This window comes from Peromyscus leucopus, chromosome X, assembly GCF_004664715.2.
Source record: "Peromyscus leucopus breed LL Stock chromosome X, UCI_PerLeu_2.1, whole genome shotgun sequence".
NCBI lineage: Eukaryota > Metazoa > Chordata > Mammalia > Rodentia > Cricetidae > Peromyscus > Peromyscus leucopus.
In genome coordinates, this window is record NC_051083.1 from 113646653 (window position 1) to 113666887 (window position 20235).

The 20235-nt window shown below is 49.1% G+C and overlaps 1 protein-coding gene and 1 pseudogene across 1 annotated transcript in view; both read left to right on the plus strand.

The window, feature by feature from the left end:
• Positions 1–4360: 4360 nt before the first annotated feature.
• LOC114705475 lies at positions 4361–4837 on the plus strand (annotated as a pseudogene).
• An 8861-nt stretch (positions 4838–13698) lies between these two features.
• Bcorl1 (BCL6 corepressor like 1) overlaps positions 13699–20235 on the plus strand; it is a 70893-nt gene continuing 64356 nt past the window's right edge. Inside the window, exons 1-2 of the mRNA XM_037198864.1 lie at positions 13699–13801; positions 15081–15164. The gene's annotated coding sequence lies outside the window, so the exon portion shown is untranslated. The remainder of the gene's footprint in view (positions 13802–15080; positions 15165–20235) is intronic.

A 20235-nucleotide genomic window follows, 5' to 3' on the forward strand; every position in this document is an offset into this window, starting at 1 on the left:
ATAAAATACCATGAAGGCCAGGCATGATGGCACTATACCTGTAATCATAGAACCTGGAAGGTTGAGGCAAGAGAATTAGGGTACATAGCCACTTTCAGGACAGCCAGGGAAACATAGACAGACCCTGTCTCAAAACAAACAAACAAACAAACAAACAAAAATAAAAAACTGAGCAAGCCTATAATCCCAGCACTTGGGAGGTATAGGCAGGAGGATCAGGAGTTCAAAGCCAGACTTAGCTACATGAAACTGAATCCACTAATCAAACAAAGAACAAAACCAACAGCTACCATTAATAAATGGGACCTCTCAAAACTGAGAAGCTTTTGCAGGGCAAAAGACACAGTCAATAAGACAAAAAAAGCAACAGATTGAAAAGATCTCACAATCCACATCTGACAGAGATGATCTCCACAATATAAAAGAACTCAAGAAACTAGACATCAAAGCACTGAACAGTCCAATTAAAAAATGGCTAAAGACAAACAGAAATTCACAAAAAAAACAAAATTGAAAGACATTAAAAAATGCTCAACATCCTTAATCATCAGAAAATGCAAATCAAAACGACTCTGAGATACCACCTTACACCTGTTAGAATGGCTAAGATCAAAAACACCAATGACAACCAATGTTGGAGAGGATGTGGAGCAAAGGAACACTCCTCCACTGTTGGGAATGTAAACTTGTACAACCACTGTGGAAATCAGTATGGCGGTTTCTCCGAAAATTAGGAATCGAACTACCTCAAGACCCAGCCATACCACTCTTGGCATATACCAAAGAATGCTGATACATACCATAAAGATACATGCTCATCTATGTTCATAGCAGCACTATTTGTAATAGCCAGAACTGGAAACAGCCTAGATGCCATCAACGGAAGAATGATGAAAAAAATGTGGTACATATACACAATGGATACTACTCAGCAGAGAAAAACAATGAAAGCATGAAATTGCAGGTAAATGGATGGAACTAGAAAAAATCATCCTGAGTGAGGTAACCCAAACCCAGAAAGACAGTTATGGTATGTACTCACTCATTGGTGGATTCTAGATATAAAATGAACAATCAGACCACAACCCATAGAACCATAAAGCTATATATATATATATATATATATATATATATATATATATAGCATGGAGGTCCTAGACGACTGTGCATATAATAAATTTCAGTTTTACTCAATTATTGAAAAAAAAATAGCCAAATGAATAGAAATACATGAACTATGAACCAAAGCTGAGGGCTCCCAGCTGGACCAGCCCTCTGAATAGGTGAGACAGTTGATTGGCTTGATCAGTTTGGGAGGCATCTAGGCAGTGGACCAAGTCCTGTGCTCAATGCATGAATTGCTGTTTGAAACCAGGAACTTATGCAGGACACTTGGCTTAGTCTGGAGAAGGACTGACCTCCCTGGACTGAGTCTACCAAGTTGATCACAGTCCTCGGGGGAGACTTGTCCTGGAGGAGGTGGGAATGGAGGGTGGGCTGGGGTAAGGGGAGGGCGTGGGAGGGGGGAGAATAGGGGAACCCATGGCTGATATGTAGAACTGAATGGTATTGTAAAATAAAAAATATATATCACAAAAAAAAAAAAACCAACAGCTACAAAACCTTACTAGCAGGAAATAAATAAATCAGTGTCTATCCATACAATGGAATATTATTCAGTCATATAAAAATTAAATATTGGGGGCTAGAGAGATAGCTCACAGGCTAAGAAAGATTTCTGACATCTGACAATCACCTGCAACTCCACGTCCAAGGGATCTGACAGTTCTGGCCTCTTTGGGCACCTGAATGCACAAAGCACAGACACACATTTTCAAAACAAGAATGAAATACGGACACATACACCAACATGGATGAATCTTAAAAACGCGATGAATGAAAGAAATCCAGAGCAAAAGGTTATCATGAAATACCAAGAACAGGTAAATACATAGAAACAGAAAGCAAATGAATGGTGCTGATCAGAGGCTAAGAGGAGTGGGATATGAAGAACCACTGTTGAGCCACCAACACAGGTGGCACAGGCCTTTAATCCCAGCACTTGGGAGGCAGAATGAGGTGGATCTCTGAGTTTGAGACCAGCCTGGTCTACACAGCAAATCATATAGATAGATAGATAGATAGATAGATAGATAGATAGATAGATAGATAGATAGATAGATGATAGATAGATACATATTTGATTCAATTAATAATTTAATTTCTTTTTAAAAATAAAGAAATAAAAGAAAAAGGCTCAATGTCACCCAAAGTGCAGTCCATAAATGTCAGTGTGCCAACTGAACCTACTGAAGTGGAGTATGTTGGTGCACAGCCATAATACCAGAACTGAGGAGGCAGAAGCAGAGGGGTTGCCCTGAGTTTGAGGTCTCCCTGGGCTACATAGTGAGTTCCAGGCCAGTCTGGATTGAGATCCTGACTCAAAAACGAAAAGCAACAACAACAACAAAACAAAACCAAATCCCATAAAGGAGATAACTCAGTTGTTGAAGTGCTTCTTGCCATACAGGTATAAGGACCCAAGTTCAGCCCCCAGAACCCACCTACAAAGCTGAGTGTGGTAGTGTGCACTTGTCGTTCTAGTGATGGGGAGGTTTAGAGAGGTGGATCCCTAGAGCTTGCAGCCAACCAGTCTGGCCTAGTCAACAAATTCTAGGTCAAGGTCCTGTCTCAATAAACAAGGTAGACAGCCTCTGCAAAAGAACACACACACGAGGTTCTTCCTACACACACACACACACACGAGGTTCTTCCTACACACACACACACACACACACACACACACACACACACACACACACACACGGTTGGAGATGTAGCTGAGTTGATTGTTTGCCTAGCACACAGGAAGTCTTAGGTCCAACCCCCAGTACCCCATAAACAGAGTATAGTAGCTCATGTCTGCAGTCCCAGCACTTGTGAAGTAGAAACATGAGGATCCGAAGTTCAGGATATTCCTCAGCTATCTGGAGTCTGAGGACAGCCTGGAGTACCTGAGACCTGGTTTCAAACAAAACAAAAAACCAAACTAAAAGCACAGTTGGTCATAGAGATTTTTAGAAATGTAGAGAAGGGGGCACCATCTCAGACCAATTCAATACAACACTGAATGGGGAGAGGCCCTTGGAATCTGAATTGTTTTGGTGTTGAGTTTCAAAACCAGGGCCTGGCACATGCTAGGCACATGTTCTACACACCTCATACCAATAATCTGAAATTGGATCAGGTTCCCTGTCTTCATTCTTTGGTGACTATGATGTATATTAAGTTTTGAGAAAATCTGATGTAAAAATATAGACTGGATGTGTACTTGAAGGTAGAATATTCATTATGTGGATTTTGAAAATAATTCGAATTCCAGGTTTTTATTTGTTTTTGAGTTATCTCCTTACTTTCCTCACAAAATAGGCAACGCATTTTTCTAGTATCTCTTACAATTCAATAAGAAAGAACAGACAAAAGAATATGTACACACACACACACACACACACACACACACACACACACACACACGGGGGGGGGGAGATAATATCTTTAATGAGTTATCCAAAGCAGCAAAACTATGTGCTTATCCAAAGTTATTAATACTGGAAGCTCTAGGCTGGGGCATGTGGAAGGCACAGCAAAACATGGACTTGCTGTCCAGATACTTAGAAATCCTTGAGTGTGGTGATGTGCTGAGTGTGGTGATTTATGCCTATAATCCCAACAATCAGGAGGCTGAGTCACCAGGGTGATTGCAAATTTGAGGCCAGCCTGGGCTACAGACGGAGACCTTGTCTCACAAAACTAACAACAAAGAACAACAACAAAAAAAAAAGCAGTGAATGTCTAAGGGATAAGATGGCCACTGAAAAGCCTTGGCATCACCATGTAGGTACTTGGTTTGACAAGTGGAGTGGAGGGTTAGAAGGAGGCATGGCAGACAAGATTTGAGGGCACCCATGCCACATTGCCCCTCACAAAAAAGGACTATCAGTCAATCCCCAAACATTCATAGAGTGCACGCTTTTTGAACACTGCCAGAAGGCTGTCTTCTACAAAGTTCCTGCTTCTGGGATCTGAGGTGCCAAACTTAAGAGACAAGGCTCAGGAAAGCCTGTGTAACATTTAGTTGTGGGTCAAGAGTTCAAGAATGGCCTTGATCACTCCCTCCAGCCTGCCATCTCTGGCTGAGGCACCTGTTCCTAGTGGTGCAGAGCGCTGGACCTGGCAGATCGGGAGAGCGCCAGAGCGCCAGGAGCAGGAGCAGAGCAGGTCCGAGGAGTCAGAGCTTCTCAGCGCACCTGGTGGTGAGCATCGCCAGGACTGGGAGAAGGCAAGGGTAGGCCCAGGAGTAATGGCGTCCAAAGAGCAACAAGTCATAAAAGATCTCGCTGTGATGCCGGGCGGTGGTGGCGCACGCCTTTAATCCCAGCACTCGGGAGGCAGAGGCAGGCGGATCTCTGTGAGTTCGAGGCCAAAGCGAGTTCCAGGAAAGGCACAAAGTTACACAGAGAAACCCTGTCTCGAAAAACAAAAAAATCTCGCTGTGCAAATGAAGAAAAAGAAAACAAAAGAGGGAAGGCCTCCAAGCAAAGTGAAGAAGAATCCCACCACTTGGAAGAAGTTGAAAACAAGAACCCCGGTGCCTAATTTTCTTTGCCTGGGCCATACCAAATAGACATGTTGATCACAAGAGGGAGAGAATGTTGAGAAATTTTTAGGGCAGGTGATGGAAGTCAAGAGGAAGATTAGGGAGCAACAGATGAGGCCAAAGGGGCGTTTCTAGACACCTGAACCTGACAATCACTGTGATTTTTGTGTCATGCCTTAAAAATGGAATGTTTTCTCTGAGCTCATAAAATGGCTACTTTTTTACAAGCTTGTATTTAGTGAAGTACTTTTTCTGTAAACTTTTGGTGTTTCCACTTAACAGTTTCTACTTAACGATTGTTTATTGTTGCATTTAACTTTTTGGTTTTTTTTTTTTTTTTTTTTTTTTTCGAGACAGTGTTTCTCTGTGCAGCTTTACGCCTTTCCTGAAACTCACTCTGTAGCCCAGGAGGGCCTTGAACTCACAGAGATCCGCCTGGCTCTGCCTCCTGAGTGCTAGGATTAAAGGCGTGCACCACCACAGCCGCCCAGCACATTTAATCCTAAACATTCCTATCAGCATGGCAATTTAATCCATTTTAGAAAGAAATCTTTTTTTTTCATGATTTGAAATTAATAAAGCAATTTAAAAGGCAAAAAAAGAGTTCAAGAATGAATGAGCTTCTCAGAGGCAATGGTGGTAGAATAAAACTTAGTGGCGGTAGGGCTTAAAGCATTTGTGCTGGTAGACAAGAGGCTGGGTGTAAGCTCATGATGACCAAGAACACCAGAAGCTATAGGCTTTTAAAAATGGCATATGCTTGTTCATCAGGGCACCTGAGTTCTAAGCTTATAAAGGAGATTCCTTAGGCACAATGGTTCGTGCCTGTAATCCTAATATTCAGGAGGGAGAGAAAGAGGATCAAGAGTTTGAAGCCGGCCTGTGCTACAACAGCAACCTCCAGCAGGTCAGCCTGGAATACCAGAGGTTAAGACTGCCTCAAACAATAACAACCACAACCACAACACCACCCACCTAAACCTAGATAGAACCATTGCCACAAAAAGAAAAATGAAACCATTTAAATTCTGGGAAATTTGCCGGGCGGTGGTGGCGCACGCCTTTAATCCCAGCACTCCGCAGGCAGAGCCAGGCGGATCTCTGTGAGTTCGAGGCCAGCCTGGTCTACAGAGCGAGATCCAGGACAGGCGCCAAAGCTCCACAGAGAAACCCTGTCTCAAAAAAAAAAAAAAAAAAAAAAAAATTGGGAAATTTGGTGAGCACTCACTCACTTACATAGGCTCCCTCTATGAATGCATTTCTCAGTATTCTTTAGTGCCTTTGTGGGGAAGAGGTAGTAGTTTTGGAATTCGCCACGCAGATCAAGTTGGCCTCAAACTCAGATGTTTGCCTCCTCAGTGCTGGGATTAAAGGTGTGTGCCACCAAATTTGACTCAGTGGTATCTTTATGGTAAGTCTTGGTCAGTTTTATCCTACTCGCATTACCAAAAAATATACCTTTCTTATTTTAATGGGCCAGAGAGAAGGCTCAGTGGTTAAGAATGCTTCCTGACCATCCAGAGTACCAGAGTTCGAGTCCCAGCACCTGAGCCAGGTGACCCACAGTTGCCTGTAACTCCAGCTTCAGGGGATCAAATGACCTCTTCTGGGTACCTGCCCAAACATGGCACACACATTCTCTCTCTCTCTCTCTCTCTCTCTCTCTCTCTCTCTCTCTCTCTCTCTCTCTCACACACACACACACACACACACACACACATAAATAAAGATAAATCCAAATAAGACCTATCATTATTATTATTAGTGTCTCTCTCTGTGTGTGAATGAAGGTACATGTGGCTGTCAGAGCATAACTTTTGGGAGTCTGCCCTCCTGAGGTTTGAACTCAGGTCATCAAACTTCATGCAAGTGCCCTATTCCGTTCTTTTACTTTCATTTTAAATTATGTGTATGTGTGTGGGTACATGCACATGCACATGTGAGTGTGGGTACCAGTGGAGTCCAGAAGAAGGTGTTGGATTCCCTGGAGTTGGGGGTCATTGTGAGGAACCCAGTGTGGGTGCAGGTGCTGGGAACCAAACTTGGATCCTTTGCCAGGACAGAAGAGCAGAAGCACCTTTAACCACTGAGCCTTTTCTCCAGCTCCTTTCTTTTTTCTTCTTCTTCCTTTTTAAAAAAATTAGACAGGGTTTTACTGTGTAGCCCTGGCTGGCTTGGAACTCACTCTGTAGACAAGGCTAGCTTAAAACTCACAGAGAGCAGACTACTTCCGTCTGCCTCGTGAGTAATGGAATAAAAGTTGTGCACTACCACATCCAGCACATCTTTTTTCTTTATGTACAGGTGGTGTGTTTATCTCTGTGCTCAAACGAAACAGATATTATCACAATCTTAGTGCCTTATTTTATTATTTTATGTGCATGAGTATTTGCCTGAATGTATAAGTGTGAGCCATATGCATGCCCATTGCCCCAAGAGATCAGACAAGGATGTTGGAATCCCTGAGACTGGGTGCTAGGAATTGAACATGGGTCCTTTGCAAGAACAGCAAGTTCTCTACCACTGAGCCAATTCTCTTGACTCTCAAGAGCCTTCCATGACTCTTCCTATTTAAAAAAATTAGCCGGGCGGTGGTGGCGCACGCCTTTAATCCCAGCACTCGGGAGGCAGAGGCAGGCGGATCTCCGTGAGTTCGAGGCCAGCCTGGGCTACCAAGTGAGTTCTAGGAAAGGCGCAAAGCTATACAGAGAAACCCTGTCTCGAAAAACCAAAAAAAAAAAAAAAAATTATCATGGGGGTCTAGAGAGATGGCTCAGTGGTTAGGAGCACTTGTTCTTGCAGAGGACCTAGGTTTGAGTCCCAAAACCAACATGGCAGATCACAACCATTTGTAACTCCAGTTCCATGGACTCTGACACCCTCTTCAGACCTCCTGGGCATCAGGAAATGTGCATGTGGTGCACAAATATGCATACAAACAAAACACTCACACACCCATACAAAATAAAAATTTTAAAATCTATTCTTTTTGAGACAGGGTCTCTCTGTGTAGCCCTGGCTGTCCTGGAACTTGCTCTATAGACCAGGCTAGCCTTGCCACCTGAGTGCTGGGATTAAAGGCACTCACTCACCCTTACTGCCCAGCTTATAAATCTAAAAAAAAATTTTTTTTACAACAATATCATGGGCCAGGTGTGGTGGCATAAGACTTCAATCCCAGAACTCAGGAGGCAGAGGCAGGCATAGGTCTGTGTGTTGGCGACCAGTCTGACCTACAGGGAAAGTTTCATGCTAGCCAGGGCTACACAGTAAGACACTGTCACAAAACTATCATGGGGTATCCAGTAGCTGTCAGACTATGTTTTAAGTGCTTAAAAAATAACCCATTTGATTCTTACATCATTCAATAGGTACTTATATGTTCACATTGTCAAGAAGATAAAACTGAGGCTTAGAGAAAACTTCAATATTCAAGATGTTACCACCAATAAATGGCAGGGTTAAAATTCAAAACACCTATATACTTGTTGAACTTCAGAGATTATGTATATAACCACTAAATGGGAAGAGAAGGGTTCAAAGAGACTTGGTAAGTGCACTTCCTGTTCTTTCCAGAGGACCTGAGTTTGATTCCCAGCACCCACATAGGGTGTTTGCAATCACTTGTAACTCTAGTTCTAGGGGATCCAATATCATCTTCTGGACTCCAAGGGTTCCTGTACTTAAGTGCACATAACACACACACACACACACACACACACACACACACACACACACCACATCACACATCACACATATACACATAATTTTAAAAACTCTTTTAAAAAAGATATTAAGATTGTTGGGCAAGGTGTGCATTCCTATGATTCTAGCACTTGTGATGTGGAAGCAGGATCAAGAGTTCAGGGGTCATCCTCAGCCTGGGTATCATGAAACCCTGTCTCAAAACCAAACAAACTAACATAATGTCTTTTTGACTAAAAGGGAAGTCAGCTCTCTGTAATGTAAGGAAATGGATTGGGTCTCACCCATTCATTGACTTAACAGGCATTGGTTGGAGTCTTGCTGCATGCCAAAGTGAGAGATGGTTAAGGGAGAGGAAGAGAGCTGCTACACAGATGAGACACACTGGTGCTTCTTCATCCAAAGACTGTTAAGATGTATTTGCAAAAACAAACAGAAGTGCTAACTAAGAGGACAAGCTAAGTATGGTAGCAGTGGCCTATCAGGAGCTGCTCTTGAAAGAGCAGTATGAAAAAGAGCTTGAGAGAAATTGCAACAAGCCCCCCAAAAGTGCGTGTACCGCCTAAGAAATGGCAAGAAGGTCAGGTTTAGGCCAAATAGAGGGCTTGGGAGGAATATGGAAGTAAAGGAGACCACAGACTAATTAAGAGAACCCTGAAAGCCAAGTGAAGGCTCATAGACTTTATTTTGTCTTTAGTGAGTAGCCACAACTAGTTTTTTGAGGAACATTCATCATTTCTTCTTTTTCAAGATTTAATTACTTTTTAATTCTATGTATATGTATGTGTCTCTGTATACATGTGAGTGCTGGTGCCAGAGAGTCTCAGAAGACAGTGTTTGATCCCCTGGAACTGACATTATAGATGGTTGTGGCTGCCTGATGTGGTTGTTGGAAAATGAACTCAGGTTCTCTGCAAAAGTAGTATGTTCTCTCTCTCTCTCTCTCTCTCTCTCTCTCTCTCTCTCTCTCTCTCTCTCTCTCTCTCTCTCAAGATTTATTTATTTTGTATTCAGTGTTCTGCCTGCATGTCAGAAGAGGGCACTAAATCTCTTTATAGATGGTTGTGAGCCACCATGTACTTGCTGGGAATTGAACTCAGGACCCACTGGAAGAGCAACCAGTGCTCTTAGCCTCTGAGCCATCTCTCCAGCCCATAATATGTTCTCTTAACTGCGGAGCTATCTCTCCAGGCCCCATCTTTTTTAGGATCCTTTTTATCTTTAGCACTACCTGTTTTTAGGTGTTCTCTTTTGGTTTTGTGTGGTTTGTTTGTTTGTTTGAAGACAGAGTTTTTCTGTGTGTAGTCCATGCTGTCCTGGAACTCATTCTGAAGACCAGGCTGGCCTTGAACTCACAAATCTGTCTGCTTCTGCCTCCTGAGTGCTGGGATTAAAGGCATGTGCCACTACTGCCCATCAGTTTTTTCTTTTTTCCTGACAGGGTCTCAAGTAGCCCAGACTGGGGCCTTGAATGTATTCCTGCTTCAGCCTCCTGAATGTTGGGATTACAAGCCTGTGCTACAAGGTTTTGCTTGATTAAGAACCATGTTAGACCAGTTGGGTGGCACATGCCTTGAATCTCAGCACTTAGGGGGCAGGCAGACAGGTCTCTCTGAGTTAGAGGCCAGCCTGTTCTACATAGTGACCTCCAGGTCAACCAGGAGTATACAGTTAGATCCTGTCTCAAAAACAAACAAAACAACAAAACAATTTGTTAATCTAGTTTTAAGGGAAATGGGGAGAGGTTAGTGGATTGAGTGGCTTGCCCTGGTGAGGTCTCTGAGGTGATCTTAGCCCTCTTCCTCATTTTCCCCACTTTGGCAACAAAATCGAGAGAGTTTGTTGGCTGTTTACAGAGTTAAGTTTAACCAGACACGAGGTCTCTCTGTTTAGACTGGGGTGCAGAGAGGGCAGAGACCTGGCCTTCCTCAAGCATGTTTGTTCTCAGGGAGTTAGCACTTAGCCAGCAGCACTCAACCTGCTGCTGGAGTGCATCTGCAAGCATTAAGCTTGCTTGCACCTGGGTTCATTATTCGTTGTTTGCTGAGATTTGCAAATGACAAATCGGGGCAAGAAACGCTCCCCAACCCTACCTGCCCCTGGAACATAAAGTGAAACAAGATGGAATGTTGAACGAGAAAGTGAAACATGGATGGAACATAGAGTTTGGAGAGAATGGAGGATGGGCAGAGTGTAGAGTGAAACACCGGGGAACACAAATAGTGATACATTAATACCCAGCCAGGCTTCTTATGTACCTCTCCCTTACTCGATCCCCTTTCAACCCGGGTGACTTAAAATGAACCGTTCTGCTGTCCTGAGATGCTGCTTTCCACACCTGACTTAACCTTCAATTGAGTGAGGTGCTGAAAAGGAAGGGACAACCAGAAGCTCCCAATTTGCTTCATTCTGATAATTCTAAAGATTTCAATCAGTAGGATTCTTTTTTTGTCATAGGGCTATGCTGTTTTACTAGAGAGACAAGGCTTTTGATTGCAGAACAAAGCAGAGAATTAACATAATTATCCTTGTGGATTTAGTCCAAGGTTGGTTTGGAGCCCCAATTACCCTGGGACCCTCAAATGCCCTCCTTTGTCTGCCAAGTGTCAGGAGGGCAGGACCCAATCCAGTGTTGTTCCTAAGTCTCTATGCTAACACCTAGATAGCCTGTGGTGGACCATTGTGGATAATAACTCTTACATGAGTGCGATGGTTTATGGTGCTCATAGGGTGTCCCAGTGAGGGTAATATAGCATGTACATTGGTTCTGTATTTTAGAGTTGGGGGAAGGGACACACCACGAAGTACATGGCATCAGGCTGGCACTACTTCTTGGTCAAATATTAGTCCCTGCTGTTAGTTATCAAGACAGGACAAGACTCTGGTTGTTATATTTCTCCTAAACAATCTTCTTCCTATTTCACTAAGGTACCTTTCTGAGTGTCCTGTCTGGGTCAGTACATGGTAGGGCTAGGAGAATCGAGAAAGACGATATTCCTGAAAAAGGCTGTTTTGGCATTTAACAAAAGTGTTGTATGATATTGAAAGGAACTGTGGATGTGGAGGCAGGACTACTAGGTTCCTGGCTCAGAAACTCACTAGCTGGATGACCTTGAGCAAGCCACGCATAGATGCTTAAGAGACTCAGTTTCCTCAATAACAAAACCAAGAGTTGTAGTGAGAAACAGATAGAATAGCATAAATGAAAGGGCATTATAAACATTTTGATGCATATTCTTATTATGATTATGTTATAGTGCTAGCCTCAGATAAAATAATCATTGATATCTACAGCTCTCCCCACACTGATCCTTGGCTTCTCATCATCTCCTGTAGGGCAGGAAGTCTGGCCCCCAACAGGAAAGGGCTCAAAAAAGCTACAGTTTCACCCAGGAAACAACCATCTTCCCCCAACCTTCATTTTGCCAGATAAATGATGCAGCCAAATGGTAAGCAGACTAGTGCAAATTGGTGTGTCCAAAATGTGCTCAAAATGGGGAGCAGAGTAACACTAAGGTCCTAGGGCCTTAAGATTAGTGGCGATTTAGTAATTACCAGAATAATTAAAATCAGTGAAAATAATCAACTTAAAGCAGGGTCTGCAATATCAAGCCACATGGAGGTGATTTCCCAGTTAAGTAATGCATGTTGAGTTCATATGTTGATTAACTTAAATATATTTCTGAATCTTCTTTGTGTCTTGGTGCAAAACACTTTTTAAATAGGTGTGTGTATATGTATTGGAGGGCAGGTGTGGCCAAGTAAAATGACTAGTGAAGAGATTCCCCAAGCAAAATATGATGGCCCTACTCCATTGCTGGCAACTAGTGTTGAGGTTGGTGAGGACAGGCGATAGGGGAAACAGAACACCAGATCTCAGACAATAGCAAAGCCACCATAGCCTCAGTTAGCTGCTCTTATACTCATACACATCTTTTAGACCAGGTGAGGGAAGCACAGCAGGCAAGTCTCAACTGCCATCTGTGAAGTCCTTACAAAGGAAAGAAAAGACACCCTCCAGCTTAGGGTTGGAACCTCAAGGCCTAGAGGGGTGGGAGTAGGGGTGGGGGTGGGGGGGTAGGGAGAAGAGAAAAATATTAATTTTGCAGGGCTTCCTTCTAGTTCAAATGACTCTCCGCTTCCTTATCATAGATAAATATATAGTAAATAATATCAATATATCTGGACATAAAGATTATTTTTCCAGATTCTTGTTATTTATTTCACATTCTGTTTAGAATCCTCTAGGAACTGCTGGACATCCCCCCTCCCCCCCACCCCCACCCCCGCGCAATACCCTCTGGGTTGAGACAATACCTTCGAAGTCCTCACCACCAGATCAGGGGTGGAGCTGCTAAGAAACAACCTAAGACTGAAAGCAAGTCAGCCAGCAGCAGCTTCATCTCTCCTTCGCAAAGCCTGTCTCCCTGGAGTTAACGGAAAGTCATCAGAGTTCGAACATGGACCACAGGCTTCTAAGCCCTTCAAATCCCAGGGATGGCCTGCGATATAAACACAGGAAGGATTTATTCCCTTGGCCAGCGGGCAGTCCTTAGGGTAAAGGGGAAGGGTCAGGGGGCTCAGATTGGTGTCTTGAGAGCCCAGAGGAAAAGCAAGCTGAAACCAAGCCCTTGGTACTCTTCTAGCCAGGTTTTTCTCTGCAAGTCTTGCAAGCTCTCTCTTTACTGACCTTTCGTCCCCCTTCTTCCCCACTCAGGTCTCCCCGCCAACCCAGATGCTTCCACACCCAAGCAAGGGATGTCCACTGAGGGTGACCCAAGGTTTTTGCAGCCTGGGAGGTTGCCACGAAGAGTGGGCCGAGCGGGAGTCGCGAGACGAGGCGACAAGAGTAGGCATTTTTCTTTCCCTAGCACCTGTCCCACTTCGGCGCCCGGGCTGGGGCTTCGCCTGAGCGCGGCCTGAGTTCTGGAGCGCCAGAACCACGCACGGAGGTCGCCAAGGGTGGGGGACCGGAGGAAGGGCGGGGTGTCTGGCGGGGGCGTTCCCCTCAGGCAAGACCCCCGCCCTCCTACAGAGACCGAGTCAAAAAACGGGGAGAGCATGTTACATATAAAACCAGAGCGAAAACGATCGCTCTCCGACCCCGAACGGCGTTGCGGCACCCCCCCTCCTTCCTGGAGCGGAGGGCTGACCGGGGAAGGTGGCTCAGTTCTTCCCCCGTGGCCAGTGCGGGGTCTGCGGCTGCCCGGCAAGGTTCCGGCTTCCCCGGGGCTGGTAGGGGGGAGCCCCGAGAACTGCAGGCCCGCCCCCTTCTTCCTCCTCCTTCCCCTCCTCCCCCACGTGTCCTCCCGGAGCCCAGCGGCCTGATCCCAGCACCCCCCCCCTCGCCGCCACCTCCCTCCTACTCCCGCTTCGCCCGCTTCCCGGGCGGTGTGGAGAAGAGCAAAGTTGCGACAGCAGCCAGGGGGCTCTGCCCAGGTGAAGGGGGCGCTGTGACGGGGGCGGGAACGGCGTGGCCCTGCGGCGGGGGCGGCGGGGGGGAGGATAAAGAAACTTGCTTTCCGCAGCCCCCACCCTGAGCGGGTTCGGATCTTGCGTGAACCGAGCCCTCGTGGAGACGCTGCAACGCCGCCAGGACCGAGGCCGGCACCCCGACCCGGACCAAGACCGGGACCGCGCGCTTGGGCGGGCTAGCCAGGGCAGGCAGGCCGGCACCCAGGCAAGGGCGGGGTGGGTGACCGTACACCGGACCGAACCACGGACTCCGGTGGCGTGGGCGCGGGCCGAACCCGGACCGGGCCGAGTTGGGTGGCGAAGTAGGACGTGGATTCGGGGGGCGGGGCGCAGCGGGAGGGGGGAAACCAGGCCCGGCCTGACTGGCCTGGGCGTGGGGGCGGGGGGCGAGTTCGGGGCACTTGCTGGGCTCCGGACCGAGCGCTAGGGCGGGGCGGCGCTAGGGGCTGGGCCCGACCGGCGAGGAGAGGGCGAGGGGAGGGAGAGCAGGGGGTGGAGTAGGGGCGTGGAGTTGCGAGCGGGGTCTGGCCTCGGCCGGGGGCGAAGGTAGATCTGCGGGGCCGAGAGCGGAGGGAGGGAGGCCCGAGGCAGCGCGGCGGCGGCGGCGAAGGCCAGCTTCCGCGGAGTTTGTGCCCGGGCTTCCCGGCTGGGCTCCGGCCGCCTTATGCGCACAAATGGGGTTAGGGGACTGACTGGTTGGTAAGCAACTCCCCGTGTTAGACGGTGTTCCGTGGCGATTCCCGGAAAACTGAGGAAGGACGCCGTCTGCAATATGCCGCACCCCCCACCCACCTCTTAGCATCTGGATTCTGCTCTTTGGGGGCCATGGACCCTCCCCACCACAATCCCTTCACTCTTTCAGCACCCCTTCCGTCTCCCCCTCATCCTTGGCCATCTGAATCTCCTAGGGGTATGCGTTTGAGGGGTGGAAGGCGTCGGGGGTTGCACTTTCCCTCCCTTGGGGGCAGCCTAGTTTGTATCACATTCGTGTGAGGTAACGTCGCTTGGCGTCGTGTGGACATTGGGCTTTAGATAATTTAACCCTCCCTTCCAAGCTCTTTGATGGCTTTTAAGGAAAAGGACGGATCCCTGGATTTTCAGGACTAGAATGGGGTTTGAGGACTGGGATTTACTCTAAGCTCACTTCCACTACCAACCGCCTTACTACGAACCATTTCTATAGGGACTCGAACGTGGAGGGTGGGATACGGGAGCATTAATGTGCTTCTCTGTCTTTCTACAGGGTCGGCGTGGCGAAGGACAGCTAGTGTCGGAGGAAAAGTAGACACACACCAGTTCAACTCCGGTCGCCCCCACTATTACTTCGGTGAGGGGGACACCGCTAAGGGGATGCTGGTGGGTTGGGGCCCAGTGTAAGAGTAGGGGTGAGTAGTCGCCCCCAGAGGGATTCTTCACTGGTGGGGAGAGAAAGGCGAGCCCCAGCTTCGGGGAGGGTTCCAGGGAAGGAGATGGAGGGTGGCGACGACAAGGAGGGGGGGGGTGCGGGAAGAATGGAAGAGTCACACCCTGCTTGCAAGGGGAGCCTCCCTCAGGCTCCTGGGAAAAGGGGACTGAATACGTGTGCCCTGTGGTACCGGGGCAGGGGAGGTCTGGGGATGGTTCAAAGAGTGATTTGCACCCTGGTTCTGTCACTAGTGGCCTGAGAAAGTCAGGTCGGGGCATAAGGTGGAGAACGTTGGAAGGCAGGCAGACAACCAACCCTCTGGCCTCGGCACCCTGATCATCTCCCTTCCTCAACCTCCCTCTTGAGGGGCGTCGGGGTGGGGGGCGTGGAGCTCTTGGAGCCCCGAGGATTGAGTGCCTCCGCCTTTCTTGGGAGTCTATCTTTTTGCCCAGCTTGCTACAAGCTACCACTGCCTCCCTCTCCGGAATCCGCTCGGTTCTCTCAGCGATCCCCTCCTCCTCCTCCTCCTCCTCCTCTCCCCTCCCCTCCCAGTGTCACCGGGGCTGCTTGGCTCTGCCCCCTTCGCCGCCGCTTGCTCCCAGCTTTAGTCCCTCCCTCTCATGCTTGCTCCCTCCCTTCGCCTCCTCCTCCCCATCCCCCCCCCGTCTAGGCAGCATTCTGGGAGTTGTAGTATCTTGCAACGCTGGCTGGCGCCGCCCGCGAACAAGGCCGGACTTCACTTCCCGTCGAGCTCTGCGACCGGCACCCACTCCACCAGGCTTCGCTCACACACACAGACACACACACACACCGCTCTCCCCCTCACTCTTTCGCTCGCCGCGGCGCTGCCAGTGTGTGGCTCTGTCTCTCCTCGGCTTTGCTGAGCCCTCCCTTCTTCCTCTCAGTTCCTAGAGTCCGACCGCCGCCGCCGTGAGAGGAGAAGGAGGTCGGTGGCGATAAGGGGCGGAGGGGGGCATCGGATCCCGGCAGTGTTAGGCGGGTGGTGGTTCAAAGAGGGTGAGAGGGAGCTCGGGTGGCGGCCTGAGCCTCCCTGCGGAGCCGACCCGGGAACAGGTGCGTCTTTTTTCTCTCTCCCCCAACCCCTCCACCCCTTTTGACTCCCCGGCTTTTTCGTATTCCCCCACCCGCTTCTTTCTATCCTAAGCCTTTCCCCAACCCTGTCCGTTCTTCTCCCCTCAGCCTCTCAGCTTGCCCCCCGGGGGCGCCGTCCTCTCCGTGTCCCCGGACGTAGAGCTCCCTAGAGCTCTCTCTGTCCTCGCCCCTCCCTTCGGGACAGCTCCCCTCCACTTCCCACCTTCGTACCCCATCCCTGCCCTGCCCTATCCCCTTCTCGACCTCCTTCTCTTTTAGCCAGGTGAGACTTGTTCAGCACGATCCAAGAGAGTCTTCCTCTCGGCTGGGCGGGGGTCTCCATGGAAACGGGGGTCGGTAGATACTGGAGGGGGGAACCATAGGAATTACCCCACTCCACAGAAAGGGAGGTGGAGGCTATGGTCTTGGAACTACCTGGCCCCAAACCCTGATCCAAGGATCCGACGATCCGAAGGGAACCTGGCCAACAGGGCAGGGCGAGAAAGGGCTTGTTATTTTTTTTTTTTTGGGGGGGGGTGTCCGTGATGAAGTCTTGAAGAGACCGGGAGAAAATGCCCTCCAACCTTAGAGGTGGAGGTGCGACGGGTGCTTTCTCAGGGTTGCTTTCTCCCCTGTTCTGGGGTGCAGGAACCGTAGGGTAAGGGGTACCCCTAGGTGGCGGCGGGGCCTGGGTTCGGGAGTGGGAGTGCTGTGATGGGGGCAGGGGCAATTATCCGAGTCCCTGGAAAAAAGGCGGGGGATGACTTCGGAGCGCCCAAGCTCCGCTGCCCTCGCTCTAGGGGCGGGGGCTACCGGGCCAGGCGAGGCGGGGAGGGTGTTCAAATTGAAGGAGGATGAGATGGGGGCAATTCATACTGGCCCCGGCAAGCCTGGTGGGAGACCCGGCTTGCAAGCCCTCAACCGGCTTCGCGCCAGGCCTGGAGGCAAGGGGTCTGAGAGGAAAGCAGAGGGCTGGAAAGGAGGGAGGCTCCGGTTACGGGGCCAGATTTCGGGATCAGGGGCAATCCCCTGGCCCTTGGAGAAGGAGGGAGAGGGATGGCCGCGAACCCCAGGGTTCCCCCACCCTGGTTCCTAAGGGGCGTGAGGAACGGACAGCAGGCCCAGCGGAGCTGGATTCGAGCAGATCGTGGCCAGGGATTGGGGGGGCTTAGTGGTGGTCTTCGGGGGGGAGTAGTCCGGCGGCGGGGCGGGCGGGCGGGGCGTGGGGCTCCGGCGGGCGGCGGGGCGGGGCCGGGGCGGCGCTGCTGCCGCTGCCGCCGCCGCTGCTGCTGCTCCTGCTGGGGCCGCCGCCGCCGTTGCCGCCGCCGCCGCCGCTTCTGGGCGGGGAACCGAGGCCAGAGAGAGTCCCGTGCCGGGGCAGAGGGCGCAGGCGGCGCGCGGTGGGGAGGGGGCCTTTCCGCGGGCGGGGGCAGGCTGGGGGTGGAGTCCCCGACGGGGGGCGGTACGAGCCAGGACGACGACGACGAGGAGCCCCGGGGGCCCGGTGCGTGGAAGACGAGGTGCTGGGAGAAGGAAGGGGGGGTGGGTCCCGCGACGGGCCTCGTGGGCTTGGCTCCCGGAGGTTCGGTTTGGGGACAGAGCCCTATGGGGGCACCCAGAGGCCAGGAAAGGGATAGAGAGGTGAACTGGACGGTGGAGGGGGCCCTCCTTGCCGGGGTCCCGTGGAGAGGAAGGCTGGGCCGGAGGGACGTCCGGGCAAGGCTGGGAGGAGCCGGCCGCACCAAGGCTGGGGTTTTCGTGTTATGGAGGTGCAGGAGATTGTTGTATCGAAAGATGTGGTCGAGGGGAAAGGCGGGAGGGAAGCACGCTGCAAACCCAAGAGGCCCAACACCACAGGCCAGTGGGGGTGCCCTTCTGTTCCACTGAGCCTCTCCTCTCCTCTCGGTATTAGAAGCACTGTTTTTGTTGCATTGTTTTGAGATTTTCAAGGTTGCCTGATCAAACTGTCGACGTGGTGATACTTTCTCATTCTTGCTGTTTTCTAGAGTAGACAGTAAGGACAGCCTTCACTTGGTGAGCATTCTTCTAGCCCAGCGTTTTGTGGCTCTTTGCATGAGTGTGGGAAGGGGGCCTGTAAAGCAAGCCACAGATGAATACTTTCAAGGCGATTTGGAGGTCGTCCCCATGACACAGGGGTAGAGTACAGTTGCAGATAGCTTTGATCAGACTTTTGGGGTACACTTGAAGGCTTCAATGATTAGTCCCATGCTTCTTTCAACTTAGGCTGTTTCTCAGAATCACACTGCAGAAACATTTCGTGGAGAAAGAAATGGGACATGAATTTGGAGTTGGGAGTTGATAAGGTTCATGATAAAATTCTAAGGATGGAAGGGAGTTATCTTTTTTAGTGGCCATCTTATGTTATTCTGTTTAATATGTCCTGTCCTTGAATGTTGGGATTGAGGGCCCTTTCTTACTGGGGACACTGTAGGTGGCATAGCCAAGGATGTTTGGGCAGAGTTTTAGGGTACTCGAATTGAACATGATGTCACCATGTGGTACTGAAGATGACAGTCTGTAGGAAAGAAACTTACAAGATTCCACTGGGGATTAAACGGGATAATCCCATTCCAAGAATCACCCAGAGGCTCCAAAAGGAAGTGAAAGGCTGAGAAGGAACCTGTAAAATTTTGACAGAGAAACAAAGGTAGCAAGAAAGACTGAGGGAGGACCAGGGGACTTGATGAATCAGATTAAAAGAATCTGAAGTTCCATGATGGATTTGAGGACTGACATGTCCATGTTGAGTAGTTTATGAGGATATTGGTAGCAGGTACTTTTTGCACCGGAGGAAACTGGCTTGAGGTGAATCTGGGAGATGAGAGCCACAGGTCTTGGCACAGAGGCTTATTAAAACTGACTTTGTTAAAAGGGATTTTCACACACACTTAAGCACAGGCAGTAATGAAAAGAGGCACTTGTGTGTGTGGGGGATAAGATATAACCACATGTGGGTATGGGCTAATCAAGGGAAAGTCACTCTAAAACTTACTTTGAAAAGTTTGACTCTTGCTGGGTGGTAGTGGTGAGCACCTTTACTCCAGCATTCAGGAGGCAGAAGCAGGCAAATATCTGAGTTCTGAGGCCAGCCTGGTCTACAGAACAAGTTCCAGGGTGGCCAGGGCTGCAGAGAAACACTGTCTCGGGGGAAAATAAGTCTGACTCTCTTACCAGATTTGCAGGCAGAGTAAGTTTCTTTTTGTTCTGACTCTGATAGGAAGAGAACTAGATACCTACTTGATAGAGAAAGGGAAGGGATGCAGAAGTCTGGGTTAAGCAGACTAGTTCTCTGAAACAGAGCAATAAGGAAGGGCTGGTTAATTGTTGGGATAGGGCAGAGGAAAGCTAAGTGAGTTGTAGCCAGCTTTGCTGTTGGAGTCTGTACTGTTCAAAGTAAAGGGAAGTTCTAGAAGATAAGGGGGCTGTACCAAGGGCACTCTTAGGGATCTGGATTTTTTTTTTGGCCAGGGAAGGTGTGTGTGTGTGTGTGTGTGTGTGTGTGTGTGTGTGTGTGTGTGTGTGGAGGGGGGGGCAGCAGGAGGAGATCCTTTTCCTTCTCACTGCCTTAGAGGCTCTTGGTAAGCAAAGGAGGCTTCTCTGGGGGTGTGTATCTGTGCCTTGTTCATGATGCAGTCTACACATCATGCTTGTAAAGGTGGCAGAGGATCTCAACACATGATTAATCTGCACTGTGGGCTTTAGGGAAGAGCTTTGCTGAGAGAAACAGAATCATAGGAGAAAAAAGTTTTACCACAAGACAGAAGGAAGGCAAAAGAAGTCATAAAGCAGGTCGGTAGGGCAGTGAAGGGGGAAGGAAGGTGACCATCACTGTTCCCATGTCAGGTCTAACTAAGGAGAAAGCAGTACCTTGAATTCTCCA